Source organism: Cottoperca gobio, unplaced genomic scaffold (assembly GCF_900634415.1).
Source record: "Cottoperca gobio unplaced genomic scaffold, fCotGob3.1 fCotGob3_329arrow_ctg1, whole genome shotgun sequence".
Lineage (NCBI taxonomy): Eukaryota > Metazoa > Chordata > Actinopteri > Perciformes > Bovichtidae > Cottoperca > Cottoperca gobio.
The window spans coordinates 50,904-58,403 of record NW_021166935.1 but is presented as its reverse complement, the minus strand read 5'-3'; positions in this window follow the sequence as shown (position 1 = coordinate 58,403).

Here is a 7,500-nt window from a genome sequence, read left to right as displayed (position 1 = left end):
TGTACCACGCCCCTTACCTGTGATGTAATGACCATATACCACGGTCTGTCGTGATATATGGTCATTACATCACAGGTAAGAGGGTTGTACCACGCCCCTTACCTGTGATGTAATGACCATATACCACGGTCTGTCGTGATATATGGTCATTACATCACAGGTAAGAGGGTTGTACCACGCCCCTTACCTGTGATGTAATGACCATATCCCACGGTCTGTTGTGATATGGTCATTACATCACAGGTAAGAGGTTGTACCACGCCAGTTATATGTATAGAATAATCCAGTGATGGATTATTTAATACTCTGCATGATGAGTACTTAGTTTTGGTACTTTACGTGTATTTTCATGCTGATACTTTTACTTGTAACAGAGTATTTCTGCACTTTCTATTACTTTAACTTTAGTAAATATAAAATACCACCCCTCCCCCTGGTTGTGTGTCAGTTCATCAAGCAGGAAAAGCGCGGCATCATCCGGAGAGGGAAAGAGAGCGAGAAGCCGCAGTTCTACGGCTTCAACCGATCCATCAGTTTTGGAGAGCAGCACAGCTTGCGGCTCCCCGGGGCCACGGCCGAGGACTCGGGCACCTACGAGTGTGACGTCGGGGCGGATATCGGGGGTCGAAATCAGAATCTCAAAGTCAACCTGAAGGTTCACGGTGAGCTTTACAGATTATACAGATAAAACGTTTCCTAACGTGCAAATAATACACAAACATGCACATCTATGTACACCTGAAAGCATCATTAAAACATAATATGCTTTAAATGATAAAACGTGCAGATAGAATACCACGCGGCGATAAAGGGTTAAATACAGAGCAGTGTGTGTTGTGGTTATATCCTTTGAAAATGCACTAAAAAGTGAAAACTTTATTAATATATCGTATTTATTTAAATAGTTTGACGGACAACATCATCTTTTAAATTCTTCTAGCAAAAAGAAATTTATGAAACAAAAAGGTTCCACTTTAACCTGAACTGTGCAAACAGCAGTGAACATGCAGAGCCACATCACAGAGCAGGAAACACACACACACACACACACACACACACACACACACACGCCATAGTTTCCTTTCCTCCGTGGCAGTTATGCATTTTCCACACAACATTCAAAATAACCAGAGTAATAATATTTAAGATATTGGAGGACGTGCACACTTACTATGCACAGAAACATTTCTTTAATGCTCTTCTGTGTTTCATCTCAACACAGCGTGTGTGACCCCGGCTCACCTGACAACAACACCTCCAGCCGTGTCCAACACGACGGGGTCCGGCCCGCTCTGCCACCATCAGGTGCGGGACCTGCCCGTCCTGTGCAGCGTCGCAGTCTACCTGGCAGTCGGTCTCGCCAAAATCTTTTTATCTCTTATCAGCATTTTGGTAAATAAACTCTTATTTATCTTCTGCGTGAATTTCTTACAAGTTGTAAAGCAAACAATTTATTTATGGAGCACATGAAGCGCTTCAAACATTCTTAAAAATATCTTGTATGTTCGTGGAAGTTTGACAACAATATATATATATATTATATATGTGAAGTTCTTGGAGGCCACAGTTACAGGACGACGTCCTGCTGATGCAGCGCCACGTCATCTTTGATCTGCTGGTTTTATAGTTCTCATTGAAACAGTTTTCAGGTTAGAAGGTGAACAAAGTTTTTCTTTTAAGCGTTTGTTGATGTAATACTCCTTTCAGCCACACGAGGCAGAAATGCACCAAGGCGACAACAGGTGTGAAAGTGAAGGAGGTCACCTGAGAAAACAGATATAATAACCTCATAAAGTGGACAGGAAGCAATGAACATCATCAGAAGTGTAAAACACTGAGCAGTCTGTAGCACCACGTGGTCTCTGAGTTGATCTGTGTGACGCCTGCATCCTGTCGCTGAGCGACTTCACACCCCGGACAACATGAAATGTGTTTGTGCACAGATCGCTCTGCAGGCGAGCGACGACACGTTTCCACCTTCAGGGTTTGTTCTTGCGTGTGTTCTTGTTTCCACTGGAACAATCCTCAACAGCTCATTCGTTGCCATTTTCTCTCTTTTGTGATCCTTCAGGTGTTTCGATCTCTTCGTTCGAGGTCTTCAAAACGTCAGCAGCACAAGTGGTGAAGCGGACGAATCCTTAAAATCTGCTTTATTATTTATTCAACGTTTTCTCACAGAGACGTGAAAATGTGTCGATGTGCTGAAGAGAAGCACACACACACACACACACAGACACACACACACACACACACACACACACACACACACACACACACACACAGACAGACGCACACACACACACACACACACACACAGACACACACACACACACACACAGACACACACACACACACACACACTCACACACACACACTCACACACAGACACACACACACACACACACACACTCACACACACACACTCACACACACACACACACTCACACTCACACACACACACACACACACACACACACACACAGTTTTAAAGGACAAAGATGAATTATTGTTATTGTCAGTGAAACCTTATATTTCCCAGCAGCTCGTGGTTTCCTCCCGCCACATGTTTCTACTGCGTACTTTCAGTTCCTGTGAAAGAACCTAACGTCTGTCTGTCCGTCCGGCATCACAAGACCAATAAAGTTATGATTCTGTGGCTTCTGAGGCTCCTGAGATGTGTTTATATTCTGCAGTCTGTATTCACATTACAACGTCACACATACAGGAAGTATTGATTTGAGATTTGAGAGATGTGCACACGTCTCCACCTGCTGGAGCAGCCGGAGAAGCAGCTTCACATCATTTCACTTGTTTATTTATGAAGCACATTTCAACAAGTGCTTTACACAACACATTATAATTACATTATATTATAAATACAGAAGTCTACAGTCCTCACTAGTGAGCGCAGGAAGAAACGTACAAACATTAAAGACATCACAACACACACAGGAAGTCTGCAGGCCCTTCACAGTAAAAGCACTAAAACTACTGTTACAGGTCAAAGTTCTGTACTGTTCTTGCTATACCTGGTTTAACATGTGTAAAGGTAACTTGATCAATTTTAGAGTGTGTATTCTTGAAAAGCCTGAGATCAAACAGACTGTGTTACCACGGGAACAAGAGGAAGTTTCTCTGATAAATGTGTAAGATTATTGGAGAAAAACTGTCTTTAACCGAAAGATTTCATAAAACTTAACACACTGGGGTTTGTTTATGAAACGGGAAGACGACCAAGAATGTAGCAAAGGGAGTAAAGCAGCTGAAGGCCACATTTATATTATTGTAATTCTGCTATTGTTATAATGGTGCTTCAGACTCATTACATCAACACTGTGATTATTGTTCTGTAAATGATCTTATTCTAATCTTGTAGTAATTGTTATGTTTCTGCTGTGAAGCGCTTTGGGCTGTAATTCTTGTATGAAAGGTGCTATACAAATAAAGTTATTACCATTATTATTATTGAAAATGTGAAAATTAGTGATTATAATCAACAAAATGTAGTTAAAGTTATAATATATCAATACAAAAAACAGAAAATGTTTCAAAATACATGTTTTTATGGATGCCAACTGATTTACCGCTCAGCTGTTCTTATATAAATAATAAAAAAACATCATATTTTAAACTAAAAATCTTAATTTGTAAAGTAACTAAAACAGTTGGATAAATGCAGTGAAGTATAAAGTACAATATTTTGAATACCTGCTGCACCTTCTCGTTACTGAGACGAGCTCCACCTGAGAAACAGCTCCATGAATGTGGAAGTTCTCTGACGCTGCGACACTCAGGTGAACGCGATCCATAACGACGTGCAACGATGGAGGGTTATCAAGTTCAGCAATCTGATTGGTTCTTAGCCGTGGTATAATGAGCGTATATCACGGGTAGAATTGTCGTCACTTTTCACAACAAGTCAGTATCCCTCCGCGTCTGAGAGAAAGCTACACCGTTACAGCTGTTAAATGACGTCCGTTAAGAAACAAAGCTTTGCTCTGGAGGAGTGGATCCATCAGTGCCTCCAGAGAAGAAACCCTCAAAGACCACGTGCAGAGCTACAGTGCAGAGCAGCTGTTAGTGTTGTTGCATAGCAACCACCTCGCACTATGTTCTGTGCAGAGCAGCTGTTAGTGTTGTTGCATAGCACGTACTTGAATAATGTACTCGGTTCAGTAAAAGTACTTGTATAATGTACTCGGTTCAGTAAAGTACTTGTATAATGTACTCGGTTCAGTAAAGTACTTGTATAATGTACTCGGTTCAGTAAAGTACTTGAATAATGTACTGGGTTCAGAAAAGTACTTGTATAATGTACTCGGTTCAGTAAGTACTTGTATAATGTACTCGGTTCAGAAAAGTACTTGTATAATGTACTCGGTTCAGTAAAGTACTTGTATAATGTACTCGGTTCAGTAAAGTACTTGTATAATGTACTCGGTTCAGTAAAGTACTTGTATAATGTACTCGGTTCAGTAAAGTACTGTAAATGTACTTGTATAATGTACTCGAATAATGTACTCGTCAGTAAAGTACTTGTATAATGTACTCGGTTCAGTAAAGTACTTGAATAATGTACTTCGGTTCAGTAAAGTACTTGAATAATGTACTTTGTTCAGAAAAGTACTTGTATAATGTACTCGGTTCAGTAAAGTACTTGTATAATGTACTCGGTTCAGTAAAGTACTTGTATAATGTACTCGGTTCAGTAAAGTACTTGTAATAATGTACTCGGTTCAGTAAAGTACTTGTATATGTACTCGGTTCAGTAAAGTACTTGTATAATGTACTCGGTTCAGTAAAGTACTTGTATAATGTACTCGGTTCAGTAAAGTACTTGTATAATGTACTCGGTTCAGTAAAGTACTTGTATAATGTACTCGGTTCAGTAAAGTACTTGTAATAATGTACTCGGTTCAGTAAAAGTACTTGTATAATGTACTCGGTTCAGTAAAGTACTTGTAATAATGTACTCGGTTCAGTAAAGTACTTGTATAATGTACTCGGTTCAGTAAAGTACTTGTATAATGTACTCGGTTCAGTAAAGTACTTGTATAATGTACTCGGTTCAGTAAAGTACTTGTATAATGTACTCGGTTCAGTAAAGTACTTGAATAATGTACTCGGTTCAGTAAAGTACTTGACTAATGTATCGGTTCAGTAAAGTACTTGTATAATGACTCGGTTCAGTAAAGTACTTTGTAATAATGTACTCGGTTCAGTAAGTACTTGTATAATGTTACTCGGTTCAGTAAAGTACTTGTATAATGTACTCGGTTCAGTAAAGTACTTGTATAATGTACTCGGTTCAGTAAAGTACTTGAATAATGTACTCGGTTCAGTAAAGTACTTGAATAATGTACTCGGTTCAGTAAAGTACTTGTATAATGTACTCGGTTCAGTAAAGTACTTGTATAATGTACTCGGTTCAGTAAAGTACTTTACTCTTAATGTACTGGGTTCAGTAAAGTACTTGTATAATGTACTCGGTTTCAGTAAGTACTTGTATAATGTACTCGGTTCAGTAAAGTACTTGAATAATGTACTCGGTTCAGTAAAGTACTTGAATAATGTACTCGGTTCAGTAAAGTACTTGTATAATGTACTCGGTTCAGTAAAGTACTTGTATAATGTACTGGGTTCAGTAAAGTACTTGTATAATGTACTGGGTTCAGTAAAGTACTGTATAATGTACTGGGTTCAGTAAAGTACTTGAATAATGTACTCGGTTCAGTAAGTACTTGTATAATGTACTCGGTTCAGTAAAGTACTTGTATAATGTACTCGGTTCAGTAAAGTACTTGAATAATGTACTCGGTTCAGTAAAGTACTTGTATAATGTACTCGGTTCAGTAAAGTACTTGAATAATGTACTCGGTTCAGTAAAGTACTTGTATAATGTACTCGGTTCAGTAAAGTACTTGTATAATGTACTGGGTTCAGTAAAGTACTTGTATAATGTACTCGGTTCAGTAAAGTACTTGTATAATGTACTCGGTTCAGTAAAGTACTTGAATAATGTACTCGGTTCAGTAAAGTACTTGTAATAATGTACTCGGTTCAGTAAAGTACTTGATATAATGTACTCGGTTCAGTAAAGTACTTGTATAATGTACTCGGTTCAGTAAAGTACTTGTATAATGTACTCGGTTCAGTAAAGTACTTGAATAATGTACTCGGTTCAGTAAAGTACTTGAATAATGTACTCGGTTCAGTAAAGTACTTGTATAATGTACTCGGTTCAGTAAAGTACTTGTATAATGTACTCGGTTCAGTAAAGTACTTGTATAATGTACTCGGTTCAGTAAAGTACTTGTATAATGTACTCGGTTCAGTAAAGTACTTGAATAATGTACTCGGTTCAGTAAAGTACTTGTATAATGTACTCGGGTTCAGTAAAGTACTTGTATAATGTACTCGGTTCAGTAAAGTACTTGAATAATGTACTCGGTTCAGTAAAGTACTTGTATAATGTACTCGGTTCAGTAAAGTACTTGAATAATGTACTCGGTTCAGTAAAAGTACTTGTATAATGTACTCGGTTCAGTAAAGTACTTGATAATGTACTCGGTTCAGTAAAGTACTTGTATAATGTACTCGGTTCAGTAAAGTACTTGTATAATGTACTCGGTTTCAGTAAAGTACTTGTATAATGTACTCGGTTCAGTAAAGTACTTGTATAATGTACTCGGTTCAGTAAAGTACTTGAATAATGTACTCGGTTCAGTAAAGTACTTGTATAATGTACTCGGTTCAGTAAAGTACTTGAATAATGTACTCGGTTCAGTAAAGTACTTGTATAATGTACTGGGTTCAGTAAAGTACTTGAATAATGTACTCGGTTCTGTAAAGTACTTGAATAATGTACTGGGTTCAGTAAAGTACTTGTATAATGTACTCGGTTCAGTAAAGTACTTGAATAATGTACTGGGTTCAGTAAAGTACTTGAATAATGTACTCGGTTCAGTAAAGTACTTGTATAATGTACTCGGTTCAGTAAAGTACTTGAATAATGTACTCGGTTCAGTAAAGTACTTGTATAATGTACTCGGTTCAGTAAAGTACTTGAATAATGTACTCGGTTCAGTAAGTACTTGAATAATGTACTCGGTTCAGTAAAGTACTTGAATAATGTACTCGGTTCAGTAAAGTACTTGTATAATGTACTCGGTTCAGTAAAGTACTTGAATAATGTACTCGGTTCAGTAAAGTACTTGTATAATGTACTCGGTTCAGTAAAGTACTTGTATAATGTACTCGGTTCAGTAAAGTACTTGAATAATGTACTCGGTTCAGTAAAGTACTTGTATAATGTACTCGGTTCAGTAAAGTACTTGTATAATGTACTCGGTTCAGTAAAGTACTTGAATAATGTACTCGGTTCAGTAAAGTACTTGAATAATGTACTCGGTTCAGTAAAGTACTTGAATAATGTACTCGGTTCAGTAAAGTACTTGTATAATGTACTCGGTTCAGTAAAGTACTTGAATAATGTACTCG